The sequence below is a fragment of the Pinus tabuliformis genome, chromosome 1_2 (genome assembly GCF_031772625.1).
Source record: "Pinus tabuliformis cultivar Carrire ecotype Pingquan chromosome 1_2, CPIR1, whole genome shotgun sequence".
Lineage (NCBI taxonomy): Eukaryota > Viridiplantae > Streptophyta > Pinopsida > Pinales > Pinaceae > Pinus > Pinus tabuliformis.
Genome location: NC_142298.1, coordinates 81,437,785 through 81,449,835, shown reverse-complemented (window position 1 = coordinate 81,449,835; position 12,051 = coordinate 81,437,785). Strand labels below are relative to the sequence as shown.

The 12,051-nt window shown below is 34.7% G+C and overlaps 1 pseudogene across 3 annotated transcripts in view; it reads right to left on the bottom strand.

Moving 5' to 3' along the window:
* Positions 1 to 3,584: 3,584 nt before the first annotated feature.
* LOC149204527 (phytosulfokine receptor 2 pseudogene) overlaps positions 3,585 to 12,051 on the bottom strand; it is a 47,338-nt pseudogene continuing 38,871 nt past the window's right edge. Inside the window, exon 2 of one of the 3 annotated variants that reach the window (XR_016252375.1) lies at positions 3,585 to 4,133. The product of XR_016252375.1 is annotated as a phytosulfokine receptor 2 pseudogene, transcript variant X1 (transcript). The other 2 variants (XR_016252376.1, XR_016252378.1) reach the window with 2 other exon arrangements.

Genomic DNA, 12,051 nt, shown 5'->3' with positions numbered 1-12,051 from the left:
GAATGAGTTCCAGAAGGCACAACTGTCAAAAGGCAGGGTAATATCTATTTGTAAAGGATTAAAAGTGTAAAAAACCATATCTACGAGGGATTTTATGAATTTGTTGAGGGATTTGTGTAGAAGATCATGTTGAGCGCTTAGTGGAAATGATCATGTTGAGAGCTTTATGGAGAAGACGCGGATCATGAGATAATCCATGATATTAAAATAATCCACGATCTTGTAATTTTCTAATATAAATTGAAGTGTGTGTATTAAGGGCAGCCATTAGAATGAAGATTTGGCCAGCCAAGGCGCCCATAGATGCTATGTAATAATATAGTGGGTTTAATTAATATTTTTTAATATTTGCTTTATGTAATTTTATGTGTGTGAATCATGGGTGTATGTTTTGATGGCTTGATGCATTGATGCATTGCAATTGTTTGATGGATTGAAGTTGCATGCATGCATGGATTAGAGGTGTAGCTAGAGAGTTTAGTGAGCCCATAACCCTCTTGGTCCAAGATTGAACCAGTTAAAACATTGAAAACTATGAGACCCCAGAATTCATTTGCATCACCAAAACAACAAAACCACTGTCGATAGTTGCGGATCGAATCCCGAACTTGTGGTTACCAACCTCAGTGCCCTATCAATTAGGCTATGGAGGTTTTGTTGCCCAATTGGCAGAGACAAACCTTTTTGCAGAGCAGTTTACAGGCAATTTGGAAGAAAGAGGCCTATCTTGCTCAATTTTTAACCTTTTTGAGCTCAAGAAGAGCCTAGACAGGGGTTTTTGGGTATTCTAAACACAATGGCAGTGTTATTTTTGCATATTGAAGCTTGTATGATGATGTATTGAACATTTGAGCATATAATAAAAAAAAAAACCACCATTGGAAGTTGGACCCAGAGATGTAGCCTAGGAGGGGTGAACTCCATTATCAATTTGTTGTGTTTGATTTTGCATGTTTGTCCATTTTTAACTGTTAAAATTCTACAAATTTTACTCAAGTTTGTTTGCTTTTGCAATCACAATCCATTGCCTAAAAGACATAAACTAGCTTGCAAATCATTTCACGAAACCTTCACTTTGTTAATTTTGGATCAGCACTATTACGAATGTCAATACTATCATGGGCATAAGATAATGAAGAAAGAGGACTTGACCAATAGTATTCTGATAATGATATAGGATGGTTAAACAATTAACTTGTAATAGACATGGCCACAAAGATAACTATAAAGTTTTCAATTAGGTGGAAAACATTTTAAGGTTTACATTTGTCAATTCATTTGTGCTTTAAGGTGATAGTCAGTATCTGTTTAGAATGTATTATAGGAATCTCTCTATAAATTTCATTTATGCTTAAAGATTTTAGTTAATATTCAAATTAGCTCCCGTTAAGATTTTATTACAAGAATCCCTATTACTTGCTAGTATTATATTTTTTGTATCAAACAATGCAATGGAAAATGTTCTACTCAATTCAAGTGGGCCTAGATGAATCACTAAGTTGATTGAACATACAATTCCTTATTTTATCACTTGTACGCATATTTTCTAGTTAGATGATAACTCCCTTATTGGGGATTAAAAAGCATGACATAGGTTACAACTCTCAAAAAAATGTATTCTCATTCTTGAGAGCAAAGTTATTCAATGTTAAGATTACCAATTAAAGTTTGTAAAAGGATTAAAATTAAACAATAACTAGTTCCAAATCCTTTGAAACCCTAAGAAGATGCATACTTGGACATTGATTTCATCTTTAAAAATTTCAAAGACAAAAGTGTTCAAATTCTAAAATCCCTAGATAATAATGATAAAAATGGAAAAGATTGTAACATCACACAGATGGAGCAAAACAATACAATAAATTTTGCGGCACACTATTTTTTATTATCTACTATGCACATGTATATATACAGCCAAATGGTTTGTCCATTGGGTCTAGCTTGGGTGGTTAAAGGAGAAATTGTTATCCTCTTCACCCAAGTTCAATCTCATTTGTGACATTTTTTCTCTTCATGAATTCACTAGGCTAGCAAGGTACCAACAATCTTATTCTCACTTGAGTGCTTGACAATGGGACGAGATGTTATATATAGACAACCAAGGGATCATTGAAACATTGAGCTTTAAATGCTAGATGGTGGGATGTTATATATATACAACTAAGGGATCATTGAAACATTGAGCTTTAAATGCTAGATGGTGGCATAAGATGTCGCTTAACAATTAACTTGTAATAGACATGGCCACAAAGATAACTATAAAGTTTTCAATTAGGTGGAAAACATTTTAAGGTTTACATTTGTCAATTCATTTGTGCTTTAAGGTGATAGTCAGTATCTGTTTAGAATGTATTATAGGAATCTCTCTATAAATTTCATTTATGCTTTAAAGATTTTAGTTAATATTCAAATTAGCTCTCGTTAAGATTTTATTACAAGAATCCCTATTACTTGCTAGTATTATATTTTTTGTATCAAACAATGCAATGGAAAATGTTCTACTCAATTCAAGTGGGCCTAGATGAATCACTAAGTTGATTGAACATACAATTCCTTATTTTATCACTTGTACGCATATTTTCTAGTTAGATGATAACTCCCTTATTGGGGATTAAAAAGCATGACATAGGTTACAACTCTCAAAAAAATGTATTCTCATTCTTGAGAGCAAAGTTATTCAATGTTAAGATTACCAATTAAAGTTTGTAAAAGGATTAAAATTAAACAATAACTAGTTCCAAACCCTTTGAAACCCTAAGAAGATGCATACTTGGACATTGATTTCATCTTTAAAAATTTCAAAGACAAAAGTGTTCAAATTCTAAAATCCCTAGATAATAATGATAAAAATGGAAAAGATTGTAACATCACACAGATGGAGCAAAACAATACAATAAATTTTGTGGCACACTATTTTTTATTATCTACCATGCACATGTATATATACAGCCAAATGGTTTGTCCATTGGGTCTAGCTTGGGTGGTTAAAGGAGAAATTGTTATCCTCTTCACCCAAGTTCAATCTCATTTGTGACATTTTTTCTCTTCATGAATTCACTAGGCTAGCAAGGTACCAACAATCTTATTCTCACTTGAGTGCTTGACAATGGGACGAGATGTTATATATAGACAACCAAGGGATCATTGAAACATTGAGCTTTAAATGCTAGATGGTGGGATGTTATATATATACAACTAAGGGATCATTGAAACATTGAGCTTTAAATGCTAGATGGTGGCATAAGATGTCGCTTGTAATCTTTTAGGTGCTTGAGGGTACAAGCAACAAGCGACATCTTATCCTTCCCTCAAGCATTTAAAGCTCAATGTTTTGACAATGCCTTAGTTGTATATGTATAACATCCCATCCAAATATAGAGAGAGAGAGAGAGATGTTTACAAGCAGCATCTTGCCCCACCCTCGAGCACCTAAAAGTTTACAAGTGACATCTTACCCACCACCAAGCACTTAAAGCTCAATGTTTTAGTGATCCCTTAGTTTTATATATGTAACATCTCATCCTAGTATCTCGTCCAACCATATATATAACTAATGGGATCACCGAAACATTGAAATTCCCATAGAATAGGAACCACCACATTTTATTTACAAACTTACAAAATAAAACTCATCATTGGTTGGATGTCTCGCAGTGCATTTGTACACTCCCTCTATAGTTAATCATCCAACCAGCAAGGTGCTTCCTCACAACTAAGTATCAAACTACCCATGAATCTAATCATCAATGACACTACCAACAACATTGAACTGCATGCACCTCCATGGTAGCTATCTCTTCCACTAGCAAAGCTAAGATTAAAGTTTGGCCACGACTTCAACACTCCTGTAAGAAAAACCATCAAGCACCCAACAAATGTTCTCGTACTTAAATGCACACCGTAGACACCACCTCAAATGTGCATTGTAGAATATTTTCAGCTCTCCATGCTTCCATATTTCAACAGACCCACTTTTTCCAATATAATTTTGTTGTCCAACAAATATGAAACAACCAAAAGAATGCATGAATCCTCTATAAGCATATCACCATGCCTGAACAGCAAGGGCACATGTAGGTTGTGTATCCAAGCAGCATGATGCATGCAAATTGGAGCATGCATGTCTTCCAACACTGCACCAAAAGAAAGTTGGCATCTTATATGCAGAAAAACAACAATATTTCACCAACACATACTTCATTTCCCACAAAAGTTAAACTCATCAATCATCAAATTGAACTTGGTGAACATCTCCTACAAAATAAAAACTACTCTCATTCACAAAGGAATATGCTCTAGAAAACTCCCCTGATCACAGACCCCTGTTGTAAGAGAGTTCAGACCCATACGTGGCTCTGATACAATGTTAAATTGTAGGAAAAATTTCAGCAACAACACAAACAATAGAGAAAATTAAAAAAATAACTTTGGAATGAACGTCTTATTATGTACCAGAACACATAGATCAACAACTAAAGGATAGCTGAACAGAGAATGAACCAGCATATTTATTTACAAACAAAATAAAATAAATCCAACTGGTTTGATGTCCACCTGTGCATTTTCAACAAAAAGAACATTAATGGCTGCAGCTCAAGGGAGTCAAATATGGGGGCATTTAGCGTCATTGTTATCATGTATATGGTCAGGTCTACGGGTATGGAGTACATAATGTCTATATATGACATGGTTATTTCACAAGGCAAAAGCATCCAGTTTATTGGAGGTTGCCTGTCAATGTAGTAAGGAAGTGATCTTCAGAGGTCTAATTAGCTTAATTTGAAAGTTGGCGGTTAATCTTGTAAAGGTTATAGCCTTCTCATGTCTACTTCTGATTTTTCCAAAAGTTGAAAACACATTTCTTGGAGCCATTTATGACATGCATGTATCATAGAAAGGAACAATACCCTAATTAGAGGCCATAAATACAATGGTAAAGTCATTGCAACGAATGAATCGAGGTATTATTACAGGTTTGAGTGAAGAGATATCAGTGTCACATCATGTCATGTATGTGACACTAATAAAATAAAATGAAAAAAATAGCAACCAACATCTAATGTTAAAGAAAGAAACTTTTATTTATTTTAAACTAGTATATACTATAGATCCATCTTAACCCAGGAACTTTTAAGTGGCAAGTAGTTTAACCCTATTTTTAAATCCCTCATGCTGCCTGATAGATCTTGTTATAAATGACAAACATGAATATATATAAGCATAATTGATCTATCATTCCTAAAAAGAAAATCCTTTAACAAAGTTAATATTGTAATATATCCTATAATCTATTATGGTGAGTTAAATTCTGTCCAATAGTAGCAGCACAAATTTACGAATTAGTTGAAAGCAGCCCGAAACCACACAGCCTAATAAGGGCTGGAATATGTCAGTTGTAACCAAAATGAAAGCAAAAGGCAAAGTCCATCAACAATAGTTACTGGATCTTCCAAGCTCTGCCTGAGATGGAATAATAATTCATCAATTCCGATGATGACTAAGTAATGCTCACCAAAGTGGGCACAAAGGATTTCAATAATTCAAAAGTTTCAAAAGGTGATTTTAGAGGGAACCTGTAGCCAAAATGAAAGCAAAAGGAAAAGTCCCTCAACAATAGTTACTGGATCTACCAAGCTCTGCCTGAGATGGAAGAAAGAATTCATCAGTTCCGATGATGACTAAGTAATGCTCACCAGAGTGGGCACAACAGACTTCAAAAATTCAAACGGTTTCAAAAGGTGATCTTAGAGGTCTTCAAATGGGATTGGCTTAACAGGGGGCTTTTGTGATCACAAAACAGGTTCTCCAAGTTGCCTGATACATTTATATAAAAATTATAATCAAAATTCATGTGCTAGAATTCAGATTCAAGTACACCTTATAATTGCTAAACTCTCCACAAATTGCAATCTAAGCTCAAAGGTATGCCCAACAATTCCCAAATATTGGCCAATCACAACTTACAATAGTGGCTTGATTATACTTCTGATGATTGAGAATAACTATGGGTAATTGCTTAACTGTCCACGAATGTCAATCTAAGCTCAAGGGTATGCCCAATAGTTCCCAATATCTGCCAATCACAACTTAATGATGGTTTGATTATACTTCTGATGATTGAGAATAACTATGGGTAAAGTATGACTTCCTCTGTTAACAATAGATAAAGAAACAAAACCTTCCACATTGGTTGCATGTATCATTCTGTCCCATTATTTTTTCCATGCACATCTTCAATGAAACAGACTAGTATGAATTCAAGACTTTACTTCTCAAAGCAGTGTTTACTTGCTGTGAAGTTGATTATCGAAGTCTTTTCGACTCACTGTTTTGTTGGTTTTGGGCAACTCTTGAAGCTTAAGTCGCCCAATGTTTTGCAAATGCCACTTCCTTATTCTCTTCAGCTTTAGTGGTGTTCTTTCACTGCGAGCACTATTAGTGCCTTCAATAGGCTATGACATATCAATTTAATCCAGAATCTAAAGACCTTGGCCATGACATATCAATTCGATCTACAATCTTAAGTCTCTTCGTTATGACATCTAAATTTGATCTAAATTATCCTGGCTATGGTTCATCACATACATCATGTTTGCAAACGACTATGACCTCCTTTGCCAAATCAAAGAGTCTGTATGCTTTAAACTCTTCTCTGTAGTCTATAAAAATACATTTATTGCTATTATCCTCAAGGTCATGTCCTATTTTTTCGAAACATGAAAACAGATATTACACTCAGACACTCTAAGATGACTAACCCATCACTTCTTACAACTACATGCTTCTGTGACTCTGATGTCTCTGACAGCTTTTTGTTGGACTTCTGTTACTAAGATATATTGTTGTATGCATTTCTTTTGCCTAGAAATCATTTGACAGGCTTTAGTTTTGAGCATGCTTCCCTCCCTCTCTACAATAGTTCTGTTCTTTGCCACGCCATTCCGATGAGAAGTATGTGAACATGTTAGTTTCTGGTGAATGCATTGAGACTTGTAGTACCAATAGAAGTCCTTGGACTTGTCTTTACCACCACCATCCTTTTTGAGAACATTGATTTGGTTCTTATTTCTCCTTTCCAACTATAGTCTTTGAACATCTAAACTGCCTCTGATTTGTATTTGATAAAGTATACTCCTGATTTCCTTGAGAGATCATCAATAAATGCTAGGAGGTACTTCAAACCTTCCAATGGTGAAGTTATAATAGGACCACAAAGATCACTATGCACTAGCTCTAACTGTCTGCTTGCTCTCCACGCAGCTTCTTTGAAATGAACAAAGTTCATTTATTGAGGAATATCCAACATATCAAGGAAAAATAATTAAAACCCATAGACGACAAGTGATATATAAATAATGAATAATAAATGTAAAAATTGAATGAATTATTTACAATACCGTGTGACAGTATACTTATATGCATTGACTAGTCACAATGGTTGAACAGTCATGCCCCTTAGGGCATGTCCCTTAATTAAGACATATCTCTTAGCTTTATTATTATTATTATTATCAATTTATATATTTTATGTTCATTACATTGTCTATACCTTCAACCAACTTTGTCCTCAAAGCATTTTATGGAAAAGTCTATGTCTTTGTTCTAACCTATGCTACCTTGTCATAATTTTTCATTCTTTAGGCTAAAGACACGATACATTATGATCTTTGAAGAGTTGAGAAGAATTGTCGAATTGTGAAAGTGTCTAGCCACCCTAGCTCGATCTTCTATGGAATTGTGGCAGTGAGTGACTTCTATTTTGGGACCAAACTGTACCGAAACCAATATTCTTTAGAGTATAATTCAAATTTTGTCTTTGTTCCAAGCAATATTGATATCTTGACTGGTTAAAGTATTAATTCTTCTATTATGGTGTCAACAAGGTGTCCTTGTAAAATGATATTTTCGTAACATACTTGTAGTGCTTTGTTGTTTTGCTTAGGTATTGTGTTCTTTGCATATTTGTGTTTGCTTTGTTGATCATTAAACGCTTATTAGTAGAGATGCTTGGGTTCAATTGTTTGTACTTCAACATCTGACAATATTCCTACTTCAACAGAATTTCCATCTTTTTAATCTTTTAAGTCAAGTTGAGTTGTATTAGTTCCTTTCTCGTATAGATATTTATGTCTAATGATTCCTCTAATTCAATTGGATCGCTCATTGTTTCTTTAACGATCAATGCTACCTTGTTGGTAAGTTGCTCTATCTTTTTCTATAACGGCTTCTTATCATTCTTTAACTTCTTAATTTGTGTAAGCAAGCTTTGATTATGATCCCTTAAGCATGAAAATTCTTCATTTTTTGGCTTGTTGAATTTATTTTTAAGATCTTGATTCTTTGGCTTCTCATCTTGTAACCTTTGGATTTGCTCAAGCAACCTTTGATTAAAGTTCCTTGAATGAGACTTTTGTTTATCTTTTTCTAATAAGTTCTTGTTTAATCTCTTCTCAAGATCTTGCTTCTCTTGCTCTAATTGTTGATTGCATTGCCTCTTATCTTTTGACTTCTTGATTTGTGCAAGTAGATTTTGACTTATGATCTTTAAGGCAAGTAATTTCATCTTTTTTTGGCAAATTCTTGTCAAAATTATTTTTGAGATCTTGATTTTCCAATTGTAATTTCTGATTGAACTATTTCTCATCTTTTAATTCCTTGAGCTGTGCAATCAATTCCTACTTACATTTTTTTTTTGCAAGAACGATCTGTCTCTTCTAATACTAAGTAGTTTATCCATTCCCATCTCAAGTTGTAATTTCTTATTGTACTCTTGATAATGCGCTAGTTCATCCTCTAATTTTTCAGTTTGTTATGCAGTCCCTTTGATATTTTGTTATAATATATCCTCTTTGACAATATAGGCAAAGGCCATTTTGATTTTTTAAGGTCATCAAACATCAGACTTCTTTATGCAAAAAGAACATTTCGTCAAAATTGTAAGAATTATGTATAAAATTCACAGTGCACCATTTACTAATTCGATAATAAATATACACACAATGTGTAAGGGGCCACTAAAATTAATAAACTTGAGTGAGCCTAATGGTTAACAACACATGTTTCTTCCTAGGTGGTCATATATTCAAATTTAGAGAGAGGTAGGGTATATGCAACTTTTTAACTTCCTTTTATCTATTTATACGATAATCTATAACCGCTCTATTTTATTGTATTGGCAACATAACATATTTGGGAATAAACAAAACAACCCATCAATCGCTCTCACCATGAAGGCAATGTTTCCTCATTCTGCTGCCAAAGGTTTCACTTCCAAATGGAAATGGATAAGAAATAATTGTTTGGCAAGGTTTCGTAATTAGATACTATAAAATATAATAATAATAATAATAAAATAATAATAATAATCTAATTTTAAGGTCATGGTCAAGCCAGACACTAAATTGGCGCATGAGACACCCTTGTTTGTGGACAAGGGGCCTTGCTCCACACAATGATTTCACTACTGAAGTCCACGAAGTTGTACATACTCTATCCCCTCTGGATATGAACCCGTCACCTTTTAGAAGTAAACACATGTTCTTAACCATTAGGCCCACTCAATAACTGAAACCATAAAACTCTTATGCACGAGGCATGACGTCTAATTTTAGGTTTTCCGGATTAATGTTTGCAAGAAATGGATTGAATATTCTCCATTAATATCCTCAAACCCTCGACAACAGTGCTTGAATATTTCAATGCATAGTCTTGAATTGGTTCCACAACATTTTGGCCTTTGGATACTATGTTGAGTCAAAACCAACTAGCTAGCCTTTACATTTTGAAGGCATTTGTTCTTATGACCTTGGCTTGACCTCTTTTGGGGTTGTATCCACCAATCACCATCTTACACCCATATCACTCATATGTTCTTACACTCATGAGACAATTCATAGGGAGAAAGGAATTGATTTATCCCACTATCACATGTTTTGACACTAGATTCATTTTTGTTCAGTCTCTCCACAATTCTATGTTTATTTGAGATGAGTGGAATGCTTGTGTCTATAGTACTAAAGTGAATGGGGCAAGGCATAACCAAGTTGTGATACACAATCAAAGTTTTTGGATGGCAATGCAAGGGTTGTGTCTCATTAATAAAGCTTTAATAGAAGTTCTTTGCTTAGTTGATAGTGACAAGCCCACAATGGGCTACTTGTTCGATGCCACGGATAGGGACAAGGAAGCTATCCATCAATACTCTAAGGACAAAAGGGAGGAAGGATTCACTAATATGGAGTGTGAAGATGACCAATTGAGCAATACTCTCCATTTAATTCATGTGGTAGGGCTCTACCTCAACCCCATCTACTCTTATGTTTGTGGTTTTCAATTTGATGCTAAGGTAAGGATGGATTTTTCCAATGTGTTCGGAGGATGGTGTTGACTCACATTGAACACTCAAACATTTCCAAACAAATAGAGATATATAAGTTGGCTGCTAGGACATTTATCTATAGTATGGTTGTCCAAGACAAGACCACTAGGATGCCAAGTAAGCTTCAAGTACAATTTGTTTCAAAGCTTCAGATTTCAATGTCTTTCCTTTCAATCTATTTGTTACTTATGAAAATATAGTTCATCGTGTTTCCTTTCTATTTATCTGTTGTAGATCTTTGAAGGACAAACCATAGCAAAACCATCCCAAAGTTACAAAAACATCCCATTCGAGTGCTTAATCAAGCTTACAACTCTTCAAGGTGTGAGCACAATTGGAGTGTCTTTGAAAAAATACACTCCACGAAGGCAACAAGCTAAAAATGTTCAAATTAATATATTATATAATTTCATTAATTGTAATTTACACCCATGGGCCATCATCCTCTAATTAAAAAATGACCCCCATATAGGTTAGATTCCCACCACCTTAACGACATGGTTTATGTCTACTGCAATCTTAGGTTGTGGGTGTAGATTGACAAAGCACATGACATAGATGTCATTTCATTGGATGTGATTGACACCACAAGTCCATGAAGGGTAGAGACCAAGAGGCCTATCATGGAGGAGGCACCTAAGTGGTTGGAGCATGATGTTGATGTGTTGGAGGAGGAGGAGGAGGATGTTCCACTTCCATTAGAGACACATTTGGATGAGGAGATTGAGAGTGCAATGTAGCCACCACCTCCACAGAGAAAGCAACTAGGGGAAGATTCGAAAGACATCCCACTTTATATTCCACCTTAACCCCATAGTTGCACCTTCCACCTCAAGCTCAACCTCAACATGTACACCTATTTTTTGCAAAGGAAGAGTGTTGGCCTTTGCCTATATAAGGGGCAGAGGGAATCATTGACTCCTTAGTGCATTATCCTTGTAGTATCTATATGTCTTGTGATAATTCATCTCGTGAGATACATCTATTTTTGTTTTCATGTGATTTTGTATCATCTTGTTGGGACTTCTGAATCAAGTACAAGACATATATCATATTTTAGTATTGATGTGTGATGTACTAATTGACATCTTATACATCTTACATATCAGTTTTAAATGTTTAAAAAAAGAAAAAATGATTATTTTGTATTTTTTAAGTTTCCTAATATTTTTTGATATCCCCACTATTGTCAATAAGTTATATTTTGAACCCCGCGACAGTAGATTTGATTTTTGTCGAGACTATAAATGTAACATTGGTCCTCAAAATAGGATTCACTTCAACTGCCATGACCACTCTTCCTTAGAATGTGCCCTCACAGTTGAGAATCCCCAAAACATAATGCTCTAACCAAAGTATATAGCTTATCTATTAATTTCCTTCTCTACTAATATGGTACTACTTGTTAGAACAACATTTCATCTCCAGTCCCTCCATGGAATTGGATCATTGTTGTTGCCATGTTACACCTCGAACACATCTGCAAGTATTGTAGCACTCTACCTACACTTTAATGAAGGAAAACATGTTGCTTCGCAATAGGTAGCACCCCCACACTCAGCTTTTTCAACCGCAAGTTATGGGTGCCCAAGGTTGCAACCCAAAGCACTCTCACTAAGCAATTTGTTATTACATTCTACCCAACAACTATCTTGTTTCTTGCAACATTCTCA